At 36.2% G+C, this 12387-nt stretch overlaps 1 protein-coding gene across 2 annotated transcripts in view; it reads left to right on the forward strand.

Moving 5' to 3' along the window:
• Window positions 1–12387, forward strand: part of GRM8 (glutamate metabotropic receptor 8) — an 826045-nt gene that overhangs the window by 262107 nt on the left and 551551 nt on the right. The window lies entirely within an intron of this gene.

A 12387-nucleotide genomic window follows, 5' to 3' on the forward strand; every position in this document is an offset into this window, starting at 1 on the left:
TAATGAATGAATATATTTTGAGGCTGTTCTCTCACCTGCTGTCCTTCCTTTTATTTATTTATTTTTTGCACCTATTTTCATCCTCCTACTCTATTCTAACTTTTAGCATTCTTTGACCACTCACATTCAAGTTCATCTACTCATTCATATGTTTTCTTTCTGACCCTGCCCCTCTCTCTGGATTATTCTTCCTCTTTCTCCGGTGGGTATTATCTTTACTCACAACTCTACATTTCCACTCTGGTTCTCTTATTCAGGTTTTAGTATATATGGTCGATTGCTTACTAGTTTTTAACTGGAGTGTCTTTTCATTACTCTACACCCAACAATTTTCAAATACGCTAATCAGGTCACATCTCAAGTTCTTAGTCTTTGAAAGTGATGAGATCTTCATTACTTCAGCTTGAAATCTTGTTGTCATTTATGGAATCATTTACTTATATCATGAAGTTGCTGTTTTCTTACCTTTGCAAATGGATGCAGCTGTTCATTTGTTGCCACCACCCCAGTACACAATGTGTAGGTTTGTGAGTGCCGGCATGGCACGTGTGGGAATGACAAGATCAAACGGAACAGTAGTCGATTGACCAAATGCTCCTCATTAAGCAGAGCACAGGCTTTTGCCAGTTCCCATTGCAGTACACTCATTTACATACCATGTTCCAGTGCTCATGACTCATGGCACAATCAGTTTGATAAGCTGGGTACTCTGCAGCAGAATTTGAGAGGATTAGCTGCTTAAGACAGTAATATATTTCCTGATGGTAGATAGGTATGCACAACTTTTGCAGTATTAATGGAAAGATCACAAGATGGTATGACAAAAACTGTGTAAGTATAGTTATAGTAATTAAAGGTTTTGTAAAGACCGATCAAATGTTCCCACTCAGTCAAATTCATAATGCAGAAATTTGTGGAAATTTACTGCAATTAACAAATATAAAATTTAGAAAAGTGAGCACAATTGCAAAGATTATCTCATTAATCAAGATGTGCATTTTTATTTTACAGAGAAGTAGGAATCATAGGACTAGATTGGATGAATAAATGAATGTGGCAGTGTCTTGACAGTGCTGCGTGACTGGCTGAAAAGTGGGAATTTTTGATAAACTTTCTATTCTGCATTTGCAGAGTAAAACTCATTATTTGTTGGAACAAAAACCCTAGTGTTTAAAAACACTATGAACCAAAAAAGCTATGTTTTAACATAAAAGTTTTAAAATCATTTTATGAAAGGATAATTTCTGCATGGTTTTCGATCAATTACCCATAGAGTATTTCAGAAAATCAGTGAACACTTTCCACATTACCTAGTTATACCTAGAGTGTAAGTTTCTTTGGGATCTTTTTTTATTCTTTCTGTTTGGATTGAGAAAGAGCAATGGTTTATGATATAGTTCATTTTTTAGTTTACGGAAGGTGTCAGATTGAAATTCATCTCTGTCATCAAGTTGTTCTTTAGGATATGTTCTTTTGATAGATAGATGTTTAGGTATACAGGACACAGAGGCAAAAAAGCACAGCTGGTATCAATAGCAAACTGACATCACTCTCAATATCCCTGACTTTATCTTTATAACTTTCTCTTGCTTTGTCATTCAGTAATCGATTTGATTATGGGGATTACATACAGAGAAATGTGTCACATATGGGATCCATGAAGAATATATTTCCTTTCTAATTTATTTCAGCTAATTCTGGTTCTTTGAGTGTCTCTAGCTCCGGGATGTGTGAATGAAGGCCATGTTTAGATTTCTGCCGTGGTCTTGCTCCCACTGGTGGGGCAGTGCTCCAGAAGGAGACGGGGACCAAGGTTCTGTTTCCCTGGTGCATGTATTTCACTTATTACTTTTAGAGATTTTTCTCTTCTGGACATTTTCATGTTTTTTTTTCCAATAGACTAAACATTATTTGGGCTTTCATCCATCATAATAATAGAAAGCTACTGTCATAAGGAGAAATGTGGTGCTTGAGAACTGGGACAGTGTTAAGTCAAAAATTTAAGCTTGTTTGTATGACAAAAACAGTGAGTAAGAGCCATCCATGCGAGAGATACAAAAAATATGTGCCTTATCATTTGGCGGATTTCATCTTCATGGATGTCTCAAAACAAGTATTTATAATTCAAGCAGTCAGTTCTACTAAAATCATTCAAATTGGCTGTCATTATTCAGCAGTAAAATTGTTTGAGTAAAATCTTCTTTTATAACAGGTTGGATCAGTATACTTTTATATTTTCAATTAACCTTCTATGTCTTGATATATGTAACTGTAGTGAAATAGGAAAATTAGCTCTATCAAAAAATATAGTAACAACAAATACTAAAGCTAGTAAGGTAGTCTGTTTATAAGGGACTTTTTCTTTCTATACTATTTAAAAGTTTTTTACTTTAATTTTTGAGAGAGGAGAAGGGAGAAGGGGAAGGAGAAAGAGGGAGAGAGAAACATTGATCAGTTGTCTCTCATGCATACCAGGATTGGGGACTGAACCCTAAATCCAGCCATGTGCTCTGAGCATTCAGAATCAAACCAGCAACCTTTTGGTTTGTGTGACGATGCCCAGTCAACTGAGCCACACCAGCCAGGGCTCTTTCTCTACTATTTTTGTGTAGGTGGGTATTCCAAGGGAAAGCATGGATAGCAGTGAACAGTATGTTTTCAATGTGATATGGTATTGACCAAAATTATAAGCAAAGTTCAAATCATTTCTGTTTTTGAATTGCCTGTATCTTATAGTTTGAGGTCAAGAGATAAGTAAAGAAAACAGTTTGAAATTATAGGGACCCTTTGTAGGTTGCCCAACTGCTACCCACTTTCTTTCTTTCCTCTTCCCACCTGGACCTCTAGTTTATCAAACATCCCAGCTCTAGCAAAACAATATATTCTAATACTCTGGCCACAGGAATTGGTCTCAGGGTGATCATGTGACCTGATAGAAGGAGACATGTATCGGAGGCTCAGAAAGACTACCCCTCTTTCTTGCTTGGGTCTCTTTCTCTCTCTCTCTCTGCTTCTTTCCCTTCTATGTTAGATGTGTGCAAAATATTAAGCCACTTTCTTGCTACTGGTCAATGGACTTTTAATCATAAGAAGGCTGGTCACAGGGTGAAATTGACACCTTAAGTGGTAGAAGGTAAGCTCCTAGCTAATATAAAAGATAGGTGATAAAACTAATTTCATTGCTTATAATTTATTTACTATTTATTTAAGAAGACTGTAATCTAAATTTTGAATGTGATACTTTTGAAATCAATAATAGTAGCATCTATCAGTTATTGAAGTTATACTATGTGCTAGGTATTATACTAGGTAATTTTTATGCCTTAGTTCATTTAATCTGCCAAACCACATTGTGAGTTAAAAATTATCATCTTCATTTATAGATGGGGAAACGGAGGCATCAAGAGTTTAAGTTACATGCACAAAATGCATGGCTAGCAAGTGGCAGAATCAGAATTCAGTCCCAAAGACCATGTTTCTAATCTACTGTCCGGGTGTCCACCATGTGGCCTGTGTGTGGGTTGCATGGACCCCAGGATGGCTGTGAATACTGCCCAACACAAAATCATAAATTTACTTACAGTGACCAGATGGGAGGCAGGAGGGGGATAACAGGGGAAAGAAAGGGAAGTAGCAAATCAAGGAACATGTATAAAGGACCCATGGCCAAAGACAACCAGGTGGAGGGGATGATTGAATAGGGGGCGGGTAGGGCAGGATAGAGTAAAAGGGGAAAAGTGTGGACAACTTTAATTGAATAACAGTAAAAAACATTAAAAAAATTATGAGATTTTGTTGTGATTACATGTTGCAATATATTTAATATGTGTCCCAAGACAACCCTTCTTTTTTCAGTGTGGTGCAGAGATGCCAAAAGGTGGGGCACCTAAGCCATCCATAGTCAGTTCTTGAATTTGAGGAAACCTATTCTGAAGGTCATTCAGATATTTATCCCGAGTATCCTAAAAACAACCCCTCGAGGACAGTTTTGCAGATGCAGCTTTTGAGACATTAAAGAAGTTAAAGTCTTAATCATGGTTGTATAACAAATAGACTGAAAAAAGCAGTGGTGGTTTGGTGGAAAATAATTTGGCTCTGTGAACACAACTAACTCCACTATCTTTGAGGTCAGTAGGTTCTTTGTGCTGTTCTGTCTTCCCTAGACATCCTGCCTTTCTGTCTTTGACCTTGTCACCATCAATTATCATGTTCTGGAAACCCAGATGTTGCCTTGTTTGATTAGCTTCACTCTAATCAATGAGGAATGATCCTTTGCATTTCTGTAATGGCCTATAACTCACCAAGAGTCTTTTCATCTGAGAGCTCATTTGGGCCTTTCAGCCCCCCTAGGAGATGAGCTTTTGTACTCATTTTCCTTGTCCTAGGTGCTTAGATGTCACTTTGCTTTAAGTTAATTTTCACTCGCAAGTATGTTTCCTTAGAAGTGATTTTTTTCATTCTATCTTATAAACGTCCCTGAACTTTGCAGCTAGGTTATAGGCTCCATAAATGGAAGACTGATTATGAGTTTCATGTGCCTCCTGTTGGTACACAGTGTCTTCTCGGGGGAAAAAGATAACTCATTAAATTAGTATCTGACACTGACTTTTTAGAATTGATTGTTAAATATTCAGGAATTTTGTTAGTGGACTATGAAACTTTTGGTAGTTGGAAATCTCTGCTGGGATTACTTATACCATGAAAACTGGCATAGGTGATGCATAGAGGCCCCCCTCCATCCACTCCCACCTGCAGAGCCAGTTTACCAGGACAGTCTTGTTTACAACCTTTCCTTTGGTCCACAGGCAGCTGCCCTTATTTCTCTTCTGTGGATTAGCTAATGGCCATGGCCCAGGTATCTGTGCCAGGGGAAAAGGTGGAAGTGAGGTCACTGTGTCAGTCGACATGTCTTTGCTGTCCTGACACTTTGAGCAGAAGATGACAGTTTGTGTTCACTGTAGAAACCAAAGTAAAGAACACTATCAAGGAAAACTCGACTGGGAAGTCCAGAATAGGCATCACTAGAAGTCTGTCTCCTTCTCCGATCTATCTTGTGTCTCCCTCCCTCCATCCTTGACTGAATCAGCACACCGTCAGGCTATGCTTCTGATCTCTGAGACAACAAAAGGATGCTTAGGGTTGCAGGTAAAAGAATTCCTGATTAAGAGTGGTGTAAACCACAGAGATCTTTATTGTTTACTTCACAAAAAATGTGGAAATAAGAGGCCCTCAGTTAGTTTACTATCTCATCATTGGCCTCAATGATTCTCTTTTGTTTTATTTTCTGTTAGCCTCAGTGTGTGAGTAATGATTCCACCCGGCTGCAAGGTGTTAAATTTGAATCATAGGAAACACATACCATGTCTCAACCCCCAAGAATATCCTAGATTTGTGATAGCCCTTTTTTCCTTTTCCTGAAGTAATAACATTGTTTTACCTTAAATAAAGGATTTAAAAAATAAGAGAGAAATGGCACATCTTGTGGACTATTAAACATAGCTTTATGGTAAAAAAATAATTTTGAGGTATTCATTTCCAACATTACCAGGTAACTCCAGCGATTTTATGTGATGAGAAGTTAATTAGGAAGCCATCAACCCAAGACCATCACAGAAGTTGTCGTAAGAGCTAAAGGAAGAACATTGCAAGAAGAATATGCAAAAAGCTTTCACTATTACATCCAATGCAGTAAAATGCTATTTAAGTGGAATTGAAGACCCAAATGGCTGCAATTATGGAATATTGCAAAATTTTTCACATTAAGAAAAAATAGCAATATTTTTACTTTTATGGGAAGCAAGAGGCAGACTATCTGAAATTGTAGGAATTTATGAGTTCCCCTATTCTAGGGACTTGTTCTTCATTTCCCATTGCTAACACAGTACCTGACATACTGAAGTCAGTGCTGAATAAGAAGAAAATACAGGGAAGGATGCAGATACAGTACTGTGGCTCCCTGTGCAGATTGGCCATGGCAGAAAGAGCTGAGGGGTCCATTAGTGGAAGTGAGGTAGAGGCTTCAGAAGGAGTTGGGGGTTTGCTGATGTTTTTGGACCTGTATTTCCCTCATTTGCTGCAAGGATCACAGAACTGGCCCCAGAATCCGGTGAAATGACTGGAGGGGTGAGTAGTACTGGACCATTGCACCCACCTTTCCGGCAGGGCCAGTGTTCGGGCTCCTTCTCTGTGGCACCAAATATTACCTCTCCTTCCACACTTTTGCTTGAAGTAATGAAACAATGAAAGTTGATGCACTGATTTCAGACATTTGTGTTTACTAGTTTGATTAGCTGTTTTATAATCCTTTTGAGGAGAGGTGGGCGGTCAATATAAATGGAAGGCCATACCATTTAGGCAAATTGTATCATCAGCTTAAAATGCACTGGGAAAGCGTTCCATGCCAAGGTAGCACAGAAAATACTGTTGCACAGAATTTAGGGTATGAAGAAAGTCTTGTACTCTTTTAACATTTTGTATTTTTTAAAACAGTTATGTATGAGTACATATGGCACAAAACTTTTTTTGGAAATCTGTCTTCAGTACATCAGAAAGGAAAATCTCCTTTAGGCATTAAATATCAAAACCCATTTCCATATTTAAAAACTACCACCCTTCTTTAGAACAAAATGGATTTCATCTTTTGCTAAAGGCAAAATTGCTATGGGCTCCACACACAGAGTAAAGAGGAAGAAAAGAGAATATAAATGCAGTAGTTTAATAAATATGTTATTAGAGCATCAGAACTCTGTTCATCCTAAGTGAAATGTACAAATCCCGCAGAAATTGGAAGCACCGTAAAGAACCGCAGTTTTCCTATTAAATGCACATGTTTAAGTTAGTACTGTGACTTTTAAAAATTTTTTTATGAATAATGTATTTCCTGAGTCCTTTCCTTTCTGGGGCAGCATCACTGCTTTCACAAAGAACATGCGAGAGGCCACGTCTGCAGAGTTCGGTAAACCTTGTTGCAGGTTTAAGATTGTGCTGTTTTGTATTCCATGAATTTGTTATTGCGTTTCATAGAATCTGACACTCAAAGGAAATGTCTCTTAAATATTACCTCTGACTGAATAAAACATTGACTTGTATTTTTATTAAAAAGCAATATGTGAGAAAATGAAATAGTATCTAGGACAGTAAGAAAAACCCAAGGACAGTAATAAGTAATAATGAACTAGATGGTAATCTCTGAGTTCAGGATTCTTGCTTAATAATTGATTTCCTCCTTGTCTTCTTTCTTTTCTTGTCTTTCTGCTGCTTCTCCTCTTTATTCTCCTTCTTTTCCTTCTTCTCTTCCTCTGATGAAATCCTATGTAACAAGTGGCTTTTAAATATTACGGCAACTAAAACAATAGCTTTTGAATAATAAGTGGACACATAAAAATCTTTTTGTTTCTCTCCGAATCTGCCTCACCATGTCAGATATATGAGTGATAAGCATTCGTTGAATGACATTTTCAAATTATACTTTTCTCAAAAGGGTTCAGTTTATAACTTTCAAGCTTGTACTGTACTGAACAAAAAGCTATGAAAATGTTGAGTGAAAGTTTTGATGGACCCTCATCAAAGTCATTTGATAAATAAAGTCATTTAAAATGAACATGATGGTATGCAAGTAAATACTGGGAAAGGGATTGGAATTAATTTGTTCACCCCACCCGAGGAGATGGTTTGCCTCTTACAGTTTCATATATAATTTTTAATGCGTATTTATATATATTATTTACTTCCTGATACCTAGCCACTTTTTTTACTTTTGTAATTTTTAGATATACTTATTTATCACCTGTACAGTTATTAGACATTATTTAATTAAATTGATTCACTTTGCAATCTGAATTTATTTATTTATATGTATTTGTTTATTATTAATTTTCAGATGGGGGGGAGAGAGAGAGAGAGAGATCAGTTTGTTGATCCCTATAGTTATACATTCATTGGTTGATTCTTGGACGTGCCCTGACTGGGGGTTGAATCTGCAACTTTGGTATACCAGGAGGGTGCTCTAACCCACTGAGCTACCTGGCCAGGGCCCCACAATCTAAATGTATTTAAACAGAAATTTTTATATTAGTACTGAATAGGAAGCCAGTATACTCTGCTGAAAACAGAAGGCAACTATAAAAATAAATAAAACATGATGAAAATGGCATCATTAAATTTTGGCCAGCTTTTGTTGTCTGGAGAGAGACTGAGCCTGCAATCAGCATTCTGAAAAGGAGAGTTTGTCCAACGGCAGAGAAGGTGTTAAACACACAGGCACTGCACTGAGCTTTCGTTTCTGGCCATGTTTTAAGAGTTGAAAAAGAATCTAGAGAGGAATAACTTCTCTCTACACTAAGTCAAATATAAACTTCAAAAAGAAAAAAGAAGCTGGATTTCTCATAATTCCAAATAAGTGGAGCTTTAATTTGTGAAATTTTAGTGCTCCATAATTTTTCCGAGAAAGTAAAAACAGTCTCTGTATTTTTAGTTTTGTTTAAAACATTTGATTTAGCACATATAAAATTAGGAATATAATTAGAGTGAAGCTTTCATTTTCCTTTCCTGATTTTATTTCCTGCCCAGTGGGTTATATAAGCAGTGTTTTATTTTTCTTTGTAAGTGTCATATGCTAAGCCAGGTTATACTTTCTGTATCATTAATGCTTCTGTAGCAATAATGCTTCATAAGGAATGTCATTCTAGAAATTGCCCATGAAGTGACAATAGTTGTGTGAGTAAATTTTTACTAACACTCAGTGTCCTATGAACCAAATCACAGAGATTAAGTCTAAATGATTAAAATGCCAAATTAACATAGTCATAGATAATGAGTTACAGAAATGTTAGTGTAGTTTTATAAATTTTGAAATACTTTATTCTTTAGTGATTGCTTTGGACTGGTTACCTCAATATTGATAATGATCATTTGAGCTGTCGTCTAAAGCACAATCAGTTTTATCTTCTTGATTAAAAGAACTGATGTCTTTTTTTTAGAGCGATCCCTTTATTTTTATTTTTATTTTTTAAATATATTTTATTGATTATGCCATTACAGTTCTATTCCCCCCTTCACTCTCCTGCACACCCCCTCCCCCACTATTCCCCCCTTTAGTTTATGACCATGTATCTCAAGTTCTTTAGATTCTATATTTCCCCTACTATTCCTGCCCTCCCCCCTATTTTCTACCTACCATCTATGCTACTTATTTTCTGTACCTTCCCCCCTTCTCCTTCTCCCACTCCCCTGTTGCTAACCCTCCATGAGATCTTCATTTCTATGGTTCTGCTCCTGATCTAGCTGTCCTCTTACTTTGCTTTTGTTTTAGGTGTGGTTCTTAATAACTGTGAGTTTGCTCTTCTTTCACTGTTCATTTTTTATCTTCTTTTTCTTAGAAAAGAACTGATGTCTTAACATGTAAAGTAATAGTTTATCAATTTAGCCAACCCCCTGGTAGTCAGTCACTTTAATCAAAATCAAATGATTTTGTACAGAGATGGGAAACTTGCAAGTTCTGCATCGCTGGTTTCCCCTGTCACTTTAGGAAAAGCTATGTGACCCCAGCTCAGCCTGTCAAATTTCAATGAGAAAAAGGACAATTGAAGGATAGGGCTTAGAAATTTCAGATATGGTGGTGATGTGTGTTATGTAATGCTTTCTAATGAGCATTTCGCAAATGATTTATCCCACTAATGTAGGCAGAATCTATTTGTAAGACTGAAAAGTCAAAGCAGTTGACTTTTCAACTGCTTTTTTTTTTTTTTGGCTAAGCAATGGATATACTCTACTTACACTACAAAGGAGGCAACTTACAGTTATTCAATATGTGGCTAATACTATCATGATCAATGATTACTGCTTTATAACAACTGGCCTTAGAATTTTTAATATTATTTTAATGGTACTAATTGATTTAAAAATAACACATTTAAATTAAATTAAGCAGAAATGCTATAAGACAAAAACAAAGCTTAAGGAAAGGTGTTATATTTAATAGTTAATCTGAACAAATTTCAATGTAAAATGCAAATAGTTTAAAATAATTTAGAAAAAAGTACATACTCTTTTTAGAAATACATTGTAGACAACTTAGTATCTATGTCTTGAGGTGGGAGGGAGAATTTTAATAGTACTGTATTTATTAGCATTCATTTGCTTTAAAATATGGACATTTGAATTTCTGGTCTGTTTATTTCCTTTCTTCCTGTCCTTATGGCCAAATGTTTTTAAGGTTTTCTAGAGGACAGCTCATTATTTGAATCAGTTGGATGCAAAGTAGACCAAGATGAGAGTTACAGTAATAATTCTTTCTACCTACCGTGTTAATGTTAAAATGTGATGTTCAACCCTGCTTAGATATTTGAACCTCCATGAGGAATTCCAGGAAGAAGCAATTTATACTTTATATTATATAACCAAGTACATCTTTAAAACCTCTGCTTAAAAGATAAAAATGGAGAGGACTGGTAGGGACTGTATCTCTTAGTTTGACTTTCTTTACTTTCTTATCTTTTGTTTTGCTTCATTGTTTTTATAATTTAAATCAAACTTAAAGAAACAATTAATCCTGACAAGCAGTGTGAGTGATCTTCACTAGATCACCCTAGATGCTTATTATAAATTTAAAAGAATTGGTTAAGTGTCCCCTGTAGGTATAAATACATGTTTTATGTCAACATGGAAGCCTGGCAATGCTCTGAATTTTCTTGCGTCTGCTGAAACTATTGGAAATCAGGGACTTTAACAGTAGCCTTATTACAGTGAATTCTGTATCGGGGCACTTTTAACATCTGAGCCCTGTGCTCTTATTGAAGTTGCTTAAGTAATAGCTATGTGTATGGATTTATGTCAAAGAGATACTTGATAACGTAGTTTAAGACAGCATTTTGTTTTGAGTCTTTATAAAAGGCACAAAAAAGCTTTTCCTTACTATGATTTTTCAGAAAATTATCTTAGCCTTGAACTTTCTGAGAATGCAGAAAAGTCATTCTCCTTTATTAAGATGTTAATCCTTACCATATTACCCTATGGTTGTTTGAAAGAATTCACTAGTGATAAAACATTGCTAGAAGCCAAAAGTTAATAGTAAAATTAATGAAAAATGTTATTAATATAAAGTAAAGCAAAGTGATGGAAAGAATCAAGGATTCTTCCCTAAAGGGTAAAATGTTTTTTATGGCAAGGTTAACATTTTTTAAGCAATAGAGCATAAAATGGTATTAGAAACCTTTATATTTTTACTACCATATTGAGATAGAACCTCTTCTGTAGTCATGAATGGTCAGTGTACTCTCTGTTTTGAAAAAGATGAGGGTAGTAATTAAACAAATATGGCAACCTGTTCTTGTAAGTGAAAACAACTGCCACATCCACCACAGAAACACACAATTTATATTAATTTCATATACAAATAGTTCTGAGATCATTTGTTGGAAAATGATCCCCTTCTTTCAGAAGGGGATGAAGAGTTTGTAGCTCTCCATCTTTGTTAGAGAGAGGAGTTGGAATTGTTTCTGCCTGAAACAGAATCTTAAGAAGGATGGGACCTATCTCTACCAAGGATCCCAATGTGTACTTAACTCTGACTGACAGGCCGGCTGAATACAATGAAAGCCTGCTACTTACAGAGAAGGAAAGAACTCATACTGGTGAGGCATCTCCAAAGTGAGAAAGCTGAATCCAGGGCTCTTAGGAGGCAAAAAGACAAAAGGTTATTGTGTTAGTGAGGTTACTCTTGAGAAACAGAATAGGGTTCTATCTCTCTATCTCTCTATCTATCATCTATCTATGTATCTATCATCTCTCTCTCTCTCTCATCTAAAGAGGTTTATTATGAAGAATTCATTCACACAATGAATTATAAAGAGTTAGCTATGGAAGCTGATTAGTCCCAAGATCTGTAGTTGGAAGGCTGGAGAAGCATGACAGTCGAAGGTATAAGTAAATCTGGGTCTGAAGGCAGAAGACCAGCTGATGTTCCAGATCCAGATTGTCAGGCAGCGAAAGCAAATTTCTCCCCTGCTCAGCATTTTGTTCTATTCAGGCCTTCTGGACTTTGGGTGAGACCTGCCCACATCAGGGAAGGCAATCTGCTTTACTTAGTCTATCAATTCAGATGTTAATCTAATTCAGAAACACCTTCACAGTCCTGCCCAGAATAATCTTTAACTAAATGTCTGGGTACCTTGTGACCCAATCAGATTGAGGCATAAAATTAACCAGCACAATTCTCCTTTAACATTTATTTAAAACTATCATAAAGATTTTTAGCACCCATAAATTGTTCAAATTCTGTGCAAAGTGGAGAGGAATTAGGGGGCCTGAAATAATAGGCATAGAAGCAACCATATCTGGGGCACTATGGCATCGCTGCATGACATGATTGCAGTATGCTTGCTGTTATGG

This window comes from Artibeus jamaicensis, unplaced genomic scaffold (assembly GCF_021234435.1).
Source record: "Artibeus jamaicensis isolate MK-2021 breed Jamaican fruit bat unplaced genomic scaffold, CSHL_Jam_final scaffold_3307, whole genome shotgun sequence".
Lineage (NCBI taxonomy): Eukaryota > Metazoa > Chordata > Mammalia > Chiroptera > Phyllostomidae > Artibeus > Artibeus jamaicensis.